At 37.3% G+C, this 18702-nt stretch overlaps 1 protein-coding gene across 9 annotated transcripts in view; it reads left to right on the top strand.

The window, feature by feature from the left end:
• NLGN1 (neuroligin 1) overlaps positions 1 to 18702 on the top strand; it is an 809004-nt gene that overhangs the window by 312110 nt on the left and 478192 nt on the right. The gene's annotated exons all lie outside the window — the stretch shown is intronic.

Here is an 18702-nt window from a genome sequence, read left to right on the forward strand (position 1 = left end):
GCTGATAAGACAGTCTTCAGCGGAGGCATAAACAGTGTAGATAAGCAAATCAGCAACTCTGTTGTACACAGACAAAGACCATGTTCCTAAAAGAGAACACCAGGGGCAAAGTCATGGAGGTGGGAGCATTTAAGGAGATTTGGAAATGAAATATAATAATAGCTACTAATCACTGTTCCAGAAGCTATGCTAGAGCCTTGCGGACGTTCTCTAATGGGAGTCCCACAACCATCCTTCAAGTTAAGTTTACTCTCCCTAAGTTGCAGATAAGAGGCTGAGGATTAAGGGGTTAAATAACTTGACCAAGTTGATACATCTCGAAAATCTTGGAGCTGTGATTTGAATCATGTGTTCACCCCAAGGCGCATGCTGTTTAAAAACTCTGTCTTCGTGTGAATGCTTTGGCACAGCTGGACAGAACGGTCTGGGACAAGTGTAGAATGACAGTCTCTTTGCCCAACTGGTAAAGGCCTTAGGGACCATGTACATTCTATTTGTATTTTCCTGATTCTCAAAATTTCATCCATAAGTGTAAGTCCTTCCCAGGGTTATGAAGATACTGAATACCCCTCCTGCCAGGCTTTTGAGAAGCAAATAACAAATGTTCCCTGGTGTCTTAAAAATATAGATTCGAATTCTTGACTTGATGTCTCTTAAATGGAAAACATACCCAATTTGTTTTTTTTTTTAAATTTATTTATAATAGTCACGCAGAGAGAGAGAGAGAGAGAGAGAGAGAGAGGCAGAGATACAGGCAGAGGGAGAAGCAGGCTCCATGCACCGGGAGCCCGACGTGGGATTTGATCCCGGGTCTCCAGGATCACGCCCTGGGCCAAAGGCAGGCGCTAAACCGCTGCGCCACCCAGGGGTTCCAACATACCCAATTTGTAATATGTAAACTGTTGGCCTCCTGGACTTTTCTCCTCTTTTGCACTCCACCTTGTTATCAGTGACCCCTCCTACAGGCGCACCCTATACCTTAGCTTAAGCAGAAATCCCTCTAGGATCTTGCCTTCAAGCATTCCATTCTCTACCTTGTTTTCCCCCTCAATGCTCCAAACATTACCTATTCTTCAATCCTACCCAGAAATACAGTTCTCAATTTAACCAACTTTTGTTTCTCATCCTATTAATATCTAATTCTACCTGTTTAGACGGCCTACATATTCCGCAAACCTGACAGGAAAAGTCACATACACTACCAACTTCACGGGGCTGCCAGTCACTGTATCTCAGTTTCTCTGTTCGTTCTCCTTCCTCCTTTCTTAGTGACTTTTCCTCTCCTCAGATCTTCAACAGTTCCTCTCTAGTCCTCGCTCTCAGCTGATCACCTTGCTCCCTATGTCAGTGAGAACACAGAAGCAATGAAAAGAGAACGTCCACTCTCCCCCCTCTACTTACTATCCATCCCCATCTCTGCCCTTATACTCCAAGAAAGGCCAAACCTTTGACTTGTATACTGGGCACCCTAGCCTTTTGACAGCTCCTGGGAATTGTTTCAGAAAATCTCACCCAAACCCTTTTGTAACACCATCCACTTACCTTTGTTAGATCATTTCCATCAGCATGGGTACATGCTACAGGGCTCAATCCTTAAATTTCTTCTCTTTAAAGCTATACTTCCTACCTTATTTATTTCATCTAGACCCTTGGCCTTAAATATTATCTATTATCTATGAGTTTATGATGCTCAAATTTAAATTCCTGCTATAAGCCTCTCCCTCAATTCAGATTTGAATATTTTTCTTCATATTCTTCAACTTTAGTTGAGTATCCAATATTCATCTCAAACTTCAATATTCATGCCCAAACTGTTCTTCCTTCTAAACTTGCTTCTTGGTCTTCTTCCTCTTAGAAGCAACTCCAAACTTCCAGTGGCTCAGGTCAAAAATTTGCAATCACCATTGACTTTCATTTTCCTTTCACATCCCATACCTTATCTGCCAGTAAATTGTGTTGGCTCTACCTTTAAAGTATATCTGAAACCTGATCTCTTGAACCAAACACCATCATCTCTCACCTGGATTATACTTTCCTTCCCGTCCTTGATCCTCTAGACCTCTTCTCAATTCAACAGCCACAGGAATTACATTTAGCCATAAGTTATATCATGTTATTCCTCCCCTCAAAACCTTCCATGGCCTCTGTTCCTTCCAGAATAAAAGCTGACACCCACACAGTGGGCTACAAGGCCTTACAAAGTCTAGCTCCTGTTGCTTCTCTGAGTCATCGACCTACCCCCTATTCTTTTACTATGCTTCAGCCATACTAGCTCTCTTACTCTTCCTTAAGGCATGCTCTAGTCTTAAGATCTTTGTGAATTTCAATGTTTTTTTCTACAAAAAATGCTCTTCCTCTAGTATCTGCATGATGTGGTCAGTTAATTTTCTCATGTCTTTTCTAAAGTATAATCATGTCATGAGGCTTTTTCTAATTATGCTATATGAAATGGCAATACCCCTTTCCTCTAATACACTTTATTCTTTCTCTACCATATTTTTCCTCCAGGGGATGTATCACCATCGAAAATACTCTGAAGTTTACTTATTTACATGGCTTATTGTCTGTGTCTCATTAATAATTTTATTAGTGTAAGAATTTTTTTGATCTCTGTGCACTGATACATCTGGGCTTAGTATATAGTAGGCATGCAACAAATATTTATTGATGAATAAATGAATAAATCTGTAGGAAAATAAATGATAATTCTTTTTTTAAAATTATTTATTTATTCATGAGAGACAGAGAGAGAGAGAGAGAGAGAGAGAGGCAGAGAGGCAGAGACACAGGCAGAGGGAGAAGCAGGCTCCATGCAGAGCCTGATGTGGGACTCGATCCCGGGTCTCCAGGATCAGGCCCTGGGCTGAAGGTGATGCTAAACCACTGAGCCACCCAGGCTGCCCATAAATAATAATTCTATCACAGATATAACTAGGGCAGGACAATAAATATTCAAACATATTGTCCAAATCTTAGCCCAAAATAGTACCTAACCTCCTTAAACATTTAAGAGTTGATGAGAAAAGAATTCTGTTAATAAGCTACAGAAGATGATACAACTAGGAAAAATCAACATTTTTTTCAATACCAAATGAAGTAATCATCAATAGATAAAACCATTGGATGAAAGATTAATGAGGAATCAGATGTCACCATCTTGACCTACTGTTCAATCTTAGAATCATTAAAATCAGGACAAACCGACATTATGTGACATATTCATCCTGAAATGCTGGGAAATGAACTATATAGAATCACTTAAATATTCTTTATTTAAAAAATTGTTCCTGAATTTAATGAAGTCTATAGACTTAACTGATGATTTGCAAGAAATACAGGTGGTTGAGGGGCAAATTAAATTACATTAATAAAATACATAGATTTAGAATATAGGACACTCTACTGAAAGAAATACAACTCAGTGTCTCAATTGACTTAATAATTAAAAAAAAAGTTTAGTGAGGAAAGACAGTTATATTAAAAGAAATTTGAGATATATAACAACAAATAGTAATGTTCAGACGTTGTTTATATTCTGATTTAGATAAAGCAACAAAAAATAACATTTTAGAGATAATTAGTATAATATGAAAATGGTCTGGTTGTTAGATTATACTAGGAAATTATTGTTAATTTTATCAGTTGTGGAATAGTCAAGTGCTTACGTAAATAAAACCCCATATATTTGGAAATTATATCCTGAAGCTTATATGTATGGAAGATCTAATACCTGAGACTTCCTTTAAAATATTTTATAACAAAAGAAGAAATAGGTTATATGATAAAAGAGTAGCAAAATCTTGATCTTTATCAAACTTGAATGATGAGTTCTGTGGACTGAACTGTGTTTCCTTCAAATTCACACATTGAACCCCTAACCCACAACAAGACTGTATTTGGAGATAGAGCTTTTAGGAGGTGATTAAGATTAAATGAGGTTGTAAAGGTGAGCTCTTAATCTCATGGGATTGGTGTCTTTATAAGAAAAGGGAGGGAGAGAGGTCTCTTTCTCCACATGCATGCATGCGCCAAGAAGGGGGCACATGAGGACAGAGGGAGATGGCGGCTGTGCAAACCTGGAAGAGAGTCTTCACCAGAAACTGAATCAGCTGGCCAGTTGATCTTAGATTTCCCAGCCTCCAGGACTGTGAGAAATATATTTCTGTGAAGACACCCAGTCTATGGTGTTTTGCTATAGCAGCCGAAGCAGATTAAAACAACGGATATATGGGAATTTATTACATTAGGCTAATTTTATGTATTTTGGAAATTAAAAAAAAAATCTGCTGAAAGTTTCTGACCAGTGAATAAAATAAAATGTTATTTGAAATTAAAGTTGTGATTTTGTGCCTCTGCTCCCAACCCCCCCATCCAACTGACCTTGTAGCTTTCCTGCTACTGTGTTATTCGCAGTCCTTCAGGCTACAAGAGAAGTCCAAGATGCTTAGCCAGCCAGGCTTTCCCATAATTGTGCTCTAAATGAATTTTTCCAGAAATGTCTCCTTCTGTTCTCTGTAACATATTCTTCTACTTCAACTGAAAGAAACCTTACATCATCAAAAAAGCCCTTTCTCCATTTATATTTGTAATGATTCTTCTAGTTGGGCTCCATTTTTACATGAAAATAAAAGGCAACCAAACAGTTATTATACCCAGTTAGATGTAGCTAACTAAGTGAAGCTTTTGTAGGTTCTGATATCAGCCCTCAATTTTTCCTTCCTAGGAAAGTGGTAAATAACTTTGAATCAGCAACTGGGGATTCCTTCTGACACCATGGTAGGTCCTCTCCCATGGCTGTCACACTGGGTGCCCCATTGATGCAGGGTGGTTTCCTAGCTTCCGTGCCTTTATTATGGGTTCTTAGTTTTGCACATAGATACTTGTAAGATGTTCAGTCCATAACTAAGTGTTATTTTTCTTTTACCTTCCACAATTTCTTCCCCTTTCCCACCACCCATTTTTTTCAAACACACCCCTAGGATCTTGGTATTAGCATTCTACTTTGCCTTCTTCCATGTTCTTTTAATTCATGTAATTGCACATGCACAGAGTTTCAACTTTGACTTCCAAAATAGAAATATTTCATCTATACATCTCTGCATCTTGATTTTTCTTATTTAATAGTTCATTTCAGAAACCCATACATATCAGCTGATAGAGATTTGACTCATTAAAAAATAACTTCATCATACATTTCAGCAAAGATAAACCACAACTTATTTAACCATTTTCTCACTGACAGGCATTCACTTCTTCTTTTCTAGTGTTGCTACTAACACAGTACATCAATGAACATTCTTGAATATAGTAGTGGTTTTACTTCTTGGGAGTGAGATCACTGGTCTATGTGTTTTAAGTCGAACACATGCTTTCACATTGCTTTTTGAGAAGTCTGTGAGACTTAACATTTCTATTATGTGGGGGAGGATGTTAGGCATTATCTCGCTTTTGACCAAATGCCATCTGCATGAGAAAATTTTCCTATCTCAACAGTACCTTCATCTGCATTTCTCTCATTCTCTGAGTGGGCCACCGTACTTGCATGTATCTATTGGTCATTTTGATTTGCTCTGTATATTATCTATTCTTATTCTTTGGCCTGATTCTTAACTGAGATGTCAGCTTTTTGGTTATCAGTTTTAAGAGCTTTTAGTATGTTAAATATAATAATGCTTTCTCATTATCTGCATTATAAGTGTTTGTTTCACAGTCTATTATGTATTAACTTCTTAAGATATAGTTCTCTATATAGAAGTTTTAATATTTATGTAGCAAATATATTCATTTTTTGTTTCCTAACTTGTAGGCTTTTTAAAAAATATTTTATTTATTTATTCATGAGAGACACACAGAGAGAGGCAGAGACACAGGCAGAGGGAGAAGCAGGCTCCTTGCAGGGAGCCCGACATGGGACTCAATCCGGGAACCCCAGGGTCACGCCCTGGGCTAAAGGCAGAGGAAGCTCAACCCCCAAGGCCTCCAGGCATCAGTTTTTTATCTTATTTATAACAAACTTTCAAAGTTTCTAGGCTGTGTATATAGTCTCCTAAATGTCTTCTGAGATTTTTATTGTTTTATAATTGTACCTTTAATCAACAGGAATTGGGTGAGGCTGGGATCCAATGTATTTTCTTCTAATGGAGAATCAGTTGTAATATCCATTTACTAAATTAGACCATTCTTTTCATATGAATTGAAATACCTCCTCTGTGATCCATTATATTCCACAATATACTGTGATCCATTTCTGAGCCATGTGTGCCGTTCTGCCAGTGGCTTTAAAATTTTATATTCATATAAAACCTTCTCTTGACTAGTTGGGAGTTCAGTCTTCTTGCTCTGAGGTCCCATAGCACTTTATTTTTACTTCTCTTAAGGCATTTACCACTTCCTACCTCAAATTACAGTTGCTTGTATACATGTCTCCTTGATTTCACTTATAATCCTTGAATGGAAAATGCCCGTCTAATTTATCTTTGCACCCTTCAGGTTTTTGAGCAGTTTAAAAACTTCTGACATAGCTATTGAATAAATACGCTAATAACTAAACACACATTGTTGAAACCATAATAGTTTCACACGGTTTTATTTATTTTTTGGGTAGTAACTCAGTGTTTATTCTGTGCTAAAGCAAATCACTCTTGGTACCTGTTTATCTCAGTTCCTTTTCTCTACTTCTTGAGAGAATGATCAAGGGCAAAACTCAGTTTGTGGTTAGTCAGTATTTTGCTCTGAGTTTCATGAAGTGGCTTCCAGGATCTTCCCCCACAGATGTGATACAAGTTTAAGAAATTTAGGATGTGTATTTTAGTTTTGCTTGACAGATATCTTTTTTAAAATTAAGTTTTTAAATTCCAGTATAGTTAACACGCAGTGTTATTTTTAGTTTCAGGTATACAAAATAGTGATTCATCAATTCCGTACAGTACTCAGTGCTCATCATGATAAAGTGCCCTCCCTAATCCCCAACCCCCATCACCCCCAACTCCGCTCTGGTAACCATCAGCCTATTCTCTATAGTTAAGACTCTGTGTCTTGGTTTGTCCCTCTCTTCTTTTTTTCCTTTGCTCATCTGTTTTGTTTCTTAAACTCCATATATGAGTGAAATCATGTGGTATTTGTCTTTCTCCGACTGATTTATTTTGCTTAGCATTATACCCTCTAGCTCCATCCTGATTGTTGAAAACGACAAGATTTTATTGCTTTTTTTTTTTTTAAAGGATACAGATTCTTAGAGGAAATATTTAGATTTTTTTTTTTTAAGATTTTGTTTATTTATTCATGAGAGACACAGAGAGAAGCAGAGACACAGGTGGAGGGAGAAGCAGGCTCCCTGCAGGGAGCCTGATGCGGGACTTGATCTTGGGACCCTGGGATCAGGTCCTGGGCTGAAGGCAGACGCTCAACCACTGAGCTACCTAGGTGCCCCCCGGTTTCATTGCTTTTTATGACTGAATAATATTCCATTATACATTTTGTACAAATACATGTATGTATATCTATATCCATATCTATCTATCATCTATCTATTTATCTATCATCATCAATCACATCTTTCTTTATCCATTCATCTACCAAGGGACATGGGCGGCATCCATAATTTCACTATTGTAAATAATTCTCCAATAAACAAAGAGGTGAATGTATCCCTTTGGATTACTGTTTCGTATTTTGGGTATATACCGAATAGTGCAATTACTGGATCATAGGGTAATTCTATTTCTGACTTTTTGAGGACCTGCATACTGTCGTCCACAGTGGCTGCAGTTTCATACAATTTTAGAAATTCAGAGTGACAGTGATTCTAACCAAGATGTGGCAGGTCATTGTTCCTGATTTACTTCAGAAGTTCTTCCTGCAGTGAACAGAGTTAAAGAAAGAAATTTTATTTATATAATCTCTCAGTGTTTTATTCATCCACACATAAATCCAGACCATGTCTTCATGTATAGTTCTTTGTACTATATGAATATATAGCAGGCAGTTCAGTTAAACTTAGTTTTATTTAATACATTTTTTCTACTTATTAAAACCATCAATGATAGAGATAAGTTCATAGGTCTGTAAGATCCAGAAAACCTTGATAATATTAAACCAAACCAGATAAAAAGCATATAGAATGATTTATTCACTTTTTTTCCTTAATCACAGCTTTTGAGATGCCAATTTTGCTGTAATACAATAACAAATGACAATTATGGCAACTAAAATTTCTAACTCACTAATGTGTTGGCATTACACAAATCATGATATTCAAGTCAGCAAAATAGAGCAATTAACAGATGCTTACCTGGAGCTACCTAAAATCGTGCCGCTTTAACTCTGGGCCTATAACAATTTGTAGAGGAAATGTTTTTGGTAGCCTCTGGGTAAAATAAAATAGGAAATTCTACTTCATTCCCAGCTATTTTGTGCAGTACACTGAGAAATGCTGAATGCTGACTCAGTCTTGCCCCTTTTGACATAATGTTTTCTCTCTTTATAATCAGCATATAAACAATATAAGCCTGTTTGCAATAATTTTTAATACTCAAATTAGCATATAATGAGAATCCTGAGTTGCAGTCCTTATGTTAAAAAAACCAAAAACCTGAGTTGCTCGTTCTGATAGGCTACTCAAAGTCCATTGGGGCGACCTACTGTTTTCTCTCTATTGAAGAGTGAGAGGCTGTCTCCCTGCAGGTTGGCAGGGGTTCCAAACCTTGAGGAAAGATTGATCAGATAAGCTGCACTTAGTGGTACTGACAGATAGGGAGCAATAGGTAAGATGTCAGGGAGCCAGTGTCAACAATCGAGTGTGACTCAAAAGTGCAGTTGCACTGGGGCAAAGCTGAGAGGGTTCTGATGAGGCAAGTCAACTGGAAAGGTTGAGGAAACATTGCCACCTTTTAACTACGGCTATTTCATTTTGGGCAGCACCTTCTGAGATTTCTTATTAAGTAGATCATCACATCTCTCATATCATGGGGCTCTTGATTATTTTAATAGACTTTTTCAATGATCACAATTTCCTTTAGAATTGTTCCTTCTAGCCTGGTGGCTTCAAATTTTGCAAAGTGCCCAAATAGGATTTTGGCCACTATTGTGTGTGTTGGATAGATGCTCTTTTTATATCCTTTACACTTTTTTTTCTCTGATTTAAGCTTCTTAATTGAGGTAGATAATGGAGATTTTTACCAGGAACAAATCAGTGACAGAAGGCCAACCGAATAATGAGCCAAGAATGATCAGTCTATGAGGCACCTGGGTGGCTCAGCAGTTGAGCAGCTGCCTTGGGCTCAGGGTATGATCCTGGGGTCCTGGGATGAAGTCCCACATCGGGTTCCCCACAGAGACCTGCTTCTTCCTCTGCCTCTGTCTCTGCCTCTCTCTGTGCCTCTCATGAATAAATAAACAAAATATATTTTTTTTTAAAAAGAATGCTCAGTCTAATATCAAAGTCTTTGATTAAATCCTTGGAATGGGCTAACAGTGACATCTAGTTCTCAGAGTTCAAAGCAAAGAAGTAATACCAGAAAGCAATTGAAGGATTAGAAGAGACGGATGGGCAAGAAGTTGTAATATTAGTCAGTAATATTCAGGCATTATTCCAATTCAATCCTAATTACTTATTTATTTCTCCAGGACTGGAAATAAACCAAGGGGGGCTTGGGTGGTCCTGAGCTTAGAGGAGAGGCAGAGAAGTGACTCCCTTGACTAGAAGGGAAATAACAGAAGGTCAGTGTTACAGTAGACCCCAGAGAATGATATTCTCTGACAAGCAAAGGTGCTGGGTCTAACTTGCCTTCCCTGATAATGAGGCACTTTTCTTGTTTTTTTAATAAAATTAAAAGCAGTTCCCTCTAACGGTGGGTTGCTAAACATGGTGTCCATCATAAAAGTGATGATGCACATAAAAGTGAGGCAGACAAATATTTGTACCTTTTAAAAAGGATTATACATAAAAAAGTGAACAACAAAGAGTGTGAGTGATTAAAATATAAATGAGATAAAATACACCATAGCTATACAAGATATGCAAATGATGTGATCTTTTTACTCATTTACTATGTCTTAATGGTGGGGGAAATAATGTACTTCCAATTGATACTAAAAAGAAACTGTTTTATTATGTTTACTACACAATGAGCCTGCCTAAGGCATTCTCTAGTTATGTTATACATTATTAACTGTTATAAACCATTGCTCTGAATAGCACCCAAGAGGCCTGAAAGTTAATGTATCTCTTTAAGTGCTTTCGCTCACTAGGAGAGAGTAACTTAGACATTGAAAAGTGACTGCTTGTTTCTTGAGTCTGATTCTGCCAAGATTGGGGTAAAGTTTGGGGTGGGGTTGGAACACATTGAGAAACATGACAGGAAGAGGAAAGGAAAGGGTTAAATTCATTGAACCAGAAATTCCAAATACTTGTTTTATGATATGATAGGGTATCCATTTCAATAATTATCACAGATTTCTCCAAATAATAGGAGAATATGTCTCTAGATGACTCTCTCTCTGTCACACACACACACACACACACACACACACACACACACACACATCTTTGGCAGGCATGAGGCATGTGGTTTCATGTTTCTCCAGACCACAACCTGTTCCTGCTTTAGCTGCTAATAAGTAAATGGGAAAATGGGCAAGGTTTGGGGAACTTACTTCCTTTTTTCTCTTTCCCCCAATCTGTTAGACTTATGTGGTGAGAAAATTTGTCTATATTTCCTATACTGTTAATAAAGACAGATAATTAACTGTTGATTATTTAATGACTGCTCTTCCAGCACATGATGTAAGATAAGCTCCTTTTCCTTTAATATTCCAGCCTCCACTAAGACTGTATAAATGCATATTCTCTTTTGTGGATTTATTTCTCCAACAAATATTTATTCATGCCTTTATTATGTGCCAGATAATATGCAAGGGGTAGGGAAAAATAATATATTATCCAGGTCCTTTTGAATAAAATTGGAAATTTAAGAAAAAATGAGGGAGAAATTAATGGTTTGGGTTTTTAGATATATATTACAATTACAGTTTTGGTTTGATAAAGCATTTAATATTTTTTAACTTACCTTCCTCTATTTCTCATTCATTCTGAATTTTTTCTAGATGTATGAAGCGCTTTTTTTCTTTTGATACTATGAAGTTTTGTATACTCTGAAGTTCTGTATTGCATTTATATACATGATATAGCTTAAAGAGTTTAATATTAGTTAACAGGTAATAGAATTGTCCCATGCCTTCAACTTGTTCTTCCTGAACTTCTTGCCAGCAAACTCTGCTTTCATGTATCATAGAGATACAAAAAAAAAAGAGAGGTGGGGGGAGATGAGGAAGAAAAAAATTGAAGAGGGAGCACAAAAATTGGAAGAAAGTTAGATGAAAAAGAGGGAAAATAATAATATGTAAAAGAAGACAAAGACTTTCAGAAGTGGGAACACAGAATCAATAATGTTAAAAACAGAAGCAAACTCACACTCCTTTATCTTTTACACATCAAGCATAGTCACTCATTGTTTCCTATGGGTAGATAGCCATTTATATCTACACATTTACAAGAACATCTTTACTATGCCCGATACTTTAACAAATGTCTGAGAAACTGCATTTAAGAAAATATAAAACATGGATGGGAGTTATGATGATGGAGTAGTAGAGGGACCCTGGGTTTCCTCATCCCTGGAATACAGCTAGAGCAACATAAAATCATTTTGAACAACTAGGAAATTGATCTGAAGATTAAGAAAAACAATTTGCACTGTTGGAGGGAGAGAACGAGTCAGATGCAAGGTTCAGAGACATGAAGTAGGGGAGAGAAAAACTGCAGTGCCTCAGAAGGGTGGGACACCTTTCTGCAAAGAGGTCACGAAGAGTGGAAGAAAGCAGGAAAGAGAGCAGCATACAGGGTTTGCACAAGGTGCTGTGGTGTGGGGATCCCATGAGTTGCATGGGGAGAAAATGTTCCCCTTCCTGGAGTACATTTGGACGAGGGTGAATTGCCTCTCCAAGGACAAAAGGCCTGCCACGTGCCATTTGAACAGCCATTCAACAGCAGGGAACAGAGGTACATGCAGAGGGCAGATAACTTGGTTCCAATTTTTCACTGTGCTTCCCAGAAACTCTGAACACTCATATAGGCAAGTGACTGCTTTTCTGGGGTAAAGCAGTGCTGGGCGCAGTACTGTGAGGCTCTCCTGGAAGGAAGCAGGTCCCTGCATCACAGGGTCCTTTAAGATTTGTTGTTTTGTGTCCTAGCTGCTGGCCAGACATAAAACACAGGAAACTTGTGGCTCTGGACATACTGATGGCCAGGGACACAGGAGAGAGAGTTTGCTTTTCTGTGAGAGCCTCTTGAACAATGGTGGTCACAATTCCCCTCTCAAGGGACAAGAGGGTGAAGTGAGACCAGATTCTACCTTCCTGTTCACCAGCACCATGGGACTTCAGAGAGAAACACAGTGTCTCCAGGGGAGGCTGGAGTCTCTTAGACTACTCCTCCCTCCATGCCTGGCAGGGGCATCTTTAAAGGTCAGGTCTTATTGCGAACCAGAGCAACGGTCCTATCCCTTAGAAGACCAATGCAGGCCTCCTGCATTCATCAAGGCTACTGACCATAGACCCAAAACATTAGCTTCAGTTCTGGTGGAAATAGGACCAGGATTTTTTTAATGTTATTATTATTTTTTAATTTTAAAAATTTTTAAATTATTTTATTTTTTTATTTTATTTTTTTTCTTGGAATCAGGCTCATAGTTTTTGTTCATTTGTTGATTTGTTTATTTCATTTTCTCATTTTTGGGGTCAGGCTTTCTATTTTTTTAAATCAAGTTTATCTTAATGAAGAAATCAAAGCATACCTAGTTAAAGGTCCAGACACTCCCCATTGCAAGCAAAGAGGAACTCTGCAGAGGATTGACCTGTGGGAAAGAGCAGCCAAAAGAAAAAAGGAAAATGCTCACAACATACACCAAAAACATTTCATGAAACACCAGGCCCTGGATAGTGTAGGACCCTTTCTTAATATAGTATTACTCTCAGAAGCAGGAAACATAATGAGCTCTCATAACATGAAAAAGATAGAAACCTAGACATAATGACAAGATGGAGGAATTCCAAGGATTTGTTCAAAACAGATACAAGCAGATATATCTGAACAAGAATTTAGAACAACAGTCATAAGAATACTAGCTGGGCTTGAAAGGAGCATAGAAGACACCAGAGAAACCCTTGTTGGAGAGATGAAAAACCTAAATAATGTAGTCAGGCCAAACTAAAAAATGCTATAGCTGAGATGAAAAAATCAAGTGAATGTAATCACATCAAGGATGGAAAAAGCAGAGGAATGAATAGGCGATATAGAAGCTAAAATTATGGAAAATAATGAAGCTGAAAAGAAGAATGAAAGAAAACTATTCAATCATGAATATAGTCATAGGGAACTCAGCAATTCCACAAAGTGCAGTAACATCCATATCCTACAAATCCCAGAAGCAAAAGAAGAAGAGTGGAGAAAAAGGGGCAGAAGGTCTATTTGAAAGCATTATGGCTGAGAACTTGCTAATCTGGGGAAGGAAACAGTCATTTAAGTCCAAAAAGCACAGAGGACTCCCCTCAAAATCAACAAAAACAGGTCAACACCAAGATATATCATAGTGAAACTTGCAAAGTACAAATATAAGGGGAAAATTCTGGAAGCAGCTAGGGACAAAAGGTCCTTCATCTATAAGGGAAGATACATAAGGTTAGTAGCAGACCTGACCACAGAAATAAGGCAGGGCAGAAGAAAGTGGCATGATATATTCAACACACTGAAGGAGAAAAATAGGCAGCTAAGAATGCTATATCCAGCAAGGCTGTCATTCAGAATAGAAGGAGGGATAAAGAATTTCCAGGACAAGCAAAACTAAAGGAGTTTGTGAACACTAAACCAACAATGCAAGAAATATTAAAGGGGACCCTGTGAGTGGGGGAAAAAAAAAAACCAAAAAAGCAATAAGGGCTGGAAAGGAACAGAGGCATTCTACAGGAGTAGTGACTTTACAGGTAATATAATGGTACTAAATTCATATCTCTCAATACTACTATGAATGTGAATGGACTCAGTGCTACAATCAAAACCCATAGCATATCAGAATGAATAAAAAAATAAGACCCATCAATATGCTGCTTACAGGAGACTCATTTTATTTATTTATTTTTTAAAAAGACTTTAAAATATTATATTTATTTATTTGAGAGAGAGAGAGAGAACACAAGTGGGAGGAGGGGCAGAGGAAGAAGAGGAAGGACAGACTCCCTGCTTCATAGGAGCTGGAAACAGGGCTTGATCCCCAGATCCTGAGATCATGACCTGAGCTGAAGTGAGATGCTTAAAAGACTGAGCCACCTTGGCAACCCCACAAGAGACTCATTTCAGACCCAAAGACACCTCCATATTGCAAGTGAGAGAGTGGAGAACTATCTATCATGCTAATGGACAAAAAAGGAAAGCTGGGAGTAGCCATACTTATATAGGATAAACTGATTTTAAATCAAAGACTGTAATAAGAGATGAAGAAGGGCACTCTATTATAATAAAGGGATTTATTCAACAAGAAGATCTAACAATTGTAAACATTTATGCTCCCAACTTGGGAGCAGTCAAATATGTAAATCAATAACAGACTTAAAGAAACTCTGATAATAATACAATAATAGTAAGGGATCTTAACACCCCACTCACAGCAATGAAAAAATCTTTGAGCAGAAGATCAACAAGGGAAAAATGGCTTTGATTGAAACCCTGGACCAGAAGGATTTAACAGATATATTAGAACATTTCATCCTAAAGCAACAGAATACCTATTCTTTTTGAGTGCACATGGAACATTCTCCAGAATAATTCACACACTGGGTCACATATCAGGCCTCAATCAGTGCAAAAAGATTGAAACCATACTATGAATATTTTCAGATCATGTATTATGAAACTTTAAGTCAACCACAAGAAAACTTTTGGAAAGATGGCAAATACATGGAGATTAAAGAACATCCTACTAAGGAACGAATGGGCTAACCAAGAAATTAAAGAAGCAATTAAAAAAATACATAGACACAAATGAAAATGAAAACATGACAGTCCAAAGCCTTTGAGACAAAGCAGAGGCAGTCATAAGAGGGAAGTATGTAGCAATGCAGGCCTTTCTAGAAACAAAAAAGTCTCAAATACACAACCTAACCTTGCATCTAAAATAGCAGGGAAAAGAACAACAAATAAAGCCTAAAACCAGAAGAAGAAGGAAAAGAGTTAAAATTAGAGCAGAAATAAATGATATAGAAATTCTCAAAAACACAGTAGAACAGATCAATGAAGCTAGGAGCTGGTTCTTTGAAAGAATTAACAAAATTAATAAACCCTAGCCAGACTTGTCAAAAAGAAAAGAGAAAGGACCCAAATAAATAAAATCATGAATGAAAGAGGAGAGATCACAACCAATACCACAGAAATACAAACAATTAGAAGAGAAAATTATGAGCAATTATATGACAACAAATAGGGCAATCAAGAAGAAATGGATAAATTCCTAGAAACATATAAACTACCAAAACTGAAACAGGAAGAAATAGAAAAATTTGAACAAAGCCATAGCCAGCAAAAACTTGAATCTGTAATAAAAAAAAAATCTCCCAATAAATAAGAGTGTAGGGCCAGATGGCTTCCCAGGAGAATTCTACAAGACATTTAAAGAAGAATTAATACTTATTCTTCTTCTGAGGCTGTTCCAAAAAATAGAAATGGAAGGAAAACTTCCAGACTCATTCTGTGAGGCCAGTATTACTTTGATTCCAAAACCAGACAAAAACCCCACTAAAAACGGGAATTGCAGACCAATATCCCTGATGAACATAGATGCAGAAATTTTCAACAAAATACTAGCTAATGAAATCCAGCAGTACATTAAAAAGATTATTCACCATGATCAAGTGGGATCTATTTTTGGGCTATGGGAGTGGTTTGATTTCAGCAAATCAATCAATATGACACACCACAATTATGAAAGAAGAAATGAAAATCATATGATCTTCTCAATAGATACAGGAAAGGCATTTGAGAAAATACAGCACACTTTTTGATAAGAACCCTCAAGAAAGTAGGGATAAAAGGAATATAAACATCAGAAAGGCCATATGCAAAAAAAAAAAAAAAACAACAACAACAAAAAAACACAGCTAATATCATCCTCAACGGGGAAAACTGAACACTTTTCCCCTAAGATGAGGAACACTAGAGGAATATCCACTCTCACCACTCTTGTTCAACATAGTATTAGAAGTCCTAACCTCAGCAATCAGACAACAAAAAGAAATAAAATGCATCCAACTCAGCTAGGAAGATGTCAGACTGTCACTCTTTGCAGAGGACAAGGTAGTCTGTGTATACAATCCAAAAGACTCCACCAAAAAATTACTAGAATTGATACATGAATTTGGCAAAGTCCCAGGATATAAAATCAACATACAGAAAATTTGCATTTCTATGCATCAATAATGAACCAGCAGAAAGAGAAATCAAGGAATCAATTCCATTTACAATTGCACCAAAAGCCATAAGATACCTAGGAATAAACCTAAACAAAGAGGTAAAAGATCTGTATGTTGAAAATTATAGAACACTTATGAAATAAGATGAAGAAGACAGAAAGAAATGGGAAAACATTCCACGCCCATGGATTGGAAGAACAAATATTGATAAAAATGTCTATAATACTTAGGGTGCCTGGGTGCCTCAGTCAGTTAAGCACCCAATTCTTGATTTCAGCTCAAGTTGTATCTTCGGATAGTGAGACCGAGCCCTATATTGAGCTCCATGCTCAGTGGGGAGTCTACTTCTCTTCTCCCTCTCCATGAGTCCCTCTCCCTCATTCGTGCCCCCTCTCAAATAAATAAATATGTAAATATTTTTTAAAGTGGATATTCCTCAAAACAATCTACACATTCAATGCAATCTCTATCAAAATAACACCAGCATTTTTCACAGAGCTAGAACAAATAATTCTAAAATTTGTATGGAATCAGAAATGACCCCACATAACCAAAGTACTGTTGAAAAAGCAAAGCAAAGTAGGAGGCATTATAATTCTGGGCTACTAGCTGTATTACAAAGCTGTAATTATCAAGAAAGCATGGTGCTGGCACAAAAACAGACACATAGATCAATGGAATAGAATAGAGGACCCACAACTGTATGGCCCACTAATCTTAAAGCAGGAAAGAATATCGAATGGAAAAAAGACAGTGTTCTCATGTGTTGGGAAAACTGGACAGCCACACAGAAAAGAATGGAACTGGACCACTTTCCTACACTATGCGCAAAAATAAATTCAAAATGGATGAAAGATCTGAATGTAAGATAAGAAACCACCAAAATCCTAGAGGAGAAAACAGGCAGCAAACTCTTTGACCTCAGCCATAGCAAGTTCTTACTCTCGAAGTGAGGGAAACAAAAGCAAAAATGAACTATTGAGACCTCATCAAGATCAAAATGTTTTGTACAGACAAGGAAACAGTCAACAAAACTAAAGGGCAACCTATGGAATGAGAGAAGATATTTGCAAATGACATAACTGGGAAAGGGTTAGTATCCAAATCTATAAATAACTTATCAAACTCAACACCCAAAACACAAATAATCCAGTTAAGAAATGAACAAAGGACATGAGTAGAGATTTTTCCAAAGAATACATCCAGATGGCTAAGAGACACATGAAAAGATGCTCACCATCACTCATCATCAGGGAAATACAAATCAAAACCACAATGAGATACCACCTCACACCAGTGAGAATGACTAGAATAAACAATTCAGGAAACAGTTGTTGGTGAGGATGTGGAAAAAGGGGAATTCTTCTACACACTGTTGGTGGGAATGCAACCTGATGCAGCCACTGTGGAAAACAGTAAGGAGGTTTCTCAAAAGGTCTAAAACAGAACTTACCCTATGACCCAGCAATTGCCCTAGTAGGTATTTATACAGAGGATACAAAGGGGCACATGTACCCCATTGTTTGTAGCAGCACTAGCACCAATAACCATATTATGGAAAAGCCCAAGTGCCCATGAATTGATGAATGGATAAAGAAGTGGTATATATATGCAATGGATTATTACTCAGCCATCGAAAAGAATGAAATCTTGCCATTTGCAATGATGTGGATGGAGCTAGAATGTTTTATTCTAAGCAAAATAAGTTTGTCAGAGAAAAAGAAATATATTATTTCACTCATATGTGGAATTTAAGACAGAAAGCAGATGAACATAGAGGAAAAGGAGGAAAAATAAGATAAAAACAGAGAGGGAGGAAACCGTAAGTGACTCCTAATATAGAGAACAAATTGAGGGTTTGTTGGAGGGGAGGTAGCTTGGGAGATGGACTCAGTGGGGGATGGACATTAAGGAGGGCACTTGTTGGGATGAGCACTGGGTGTGATATGTATGTGATGAATCACTAAATTCTACACCTGAAACCCATACTACACTGCGTGTAAACTAATTTGAATTTAAATTAAAAAAATTATCCCCCCCCCAAAAAAAAAGAAATACAAAGCACTATTCTTATGTTGTTTTTAAACTTGATTTTCACTAAGTATCATCACTCTTTGAAATTGCCTGGGAAATTTTTGTATTCTCACAGATGAGTTTCAAACAAATGGCACAAAACAAGCAAACAAG

This window comes from Canis lupus, chromosome 31 (genome assembly GCF_048164855.1).
Source record: "Canis lupus baileyi chromosome 31, mCanLup2.hap1, whole genome shotgun sequence".
Taxonomy (NCBI): domain Eukaryota; kingdom Metazoa; phylum Chordata; class Mammalia; order Carnivora; family Canidae; genus Canis; species Canis lupus.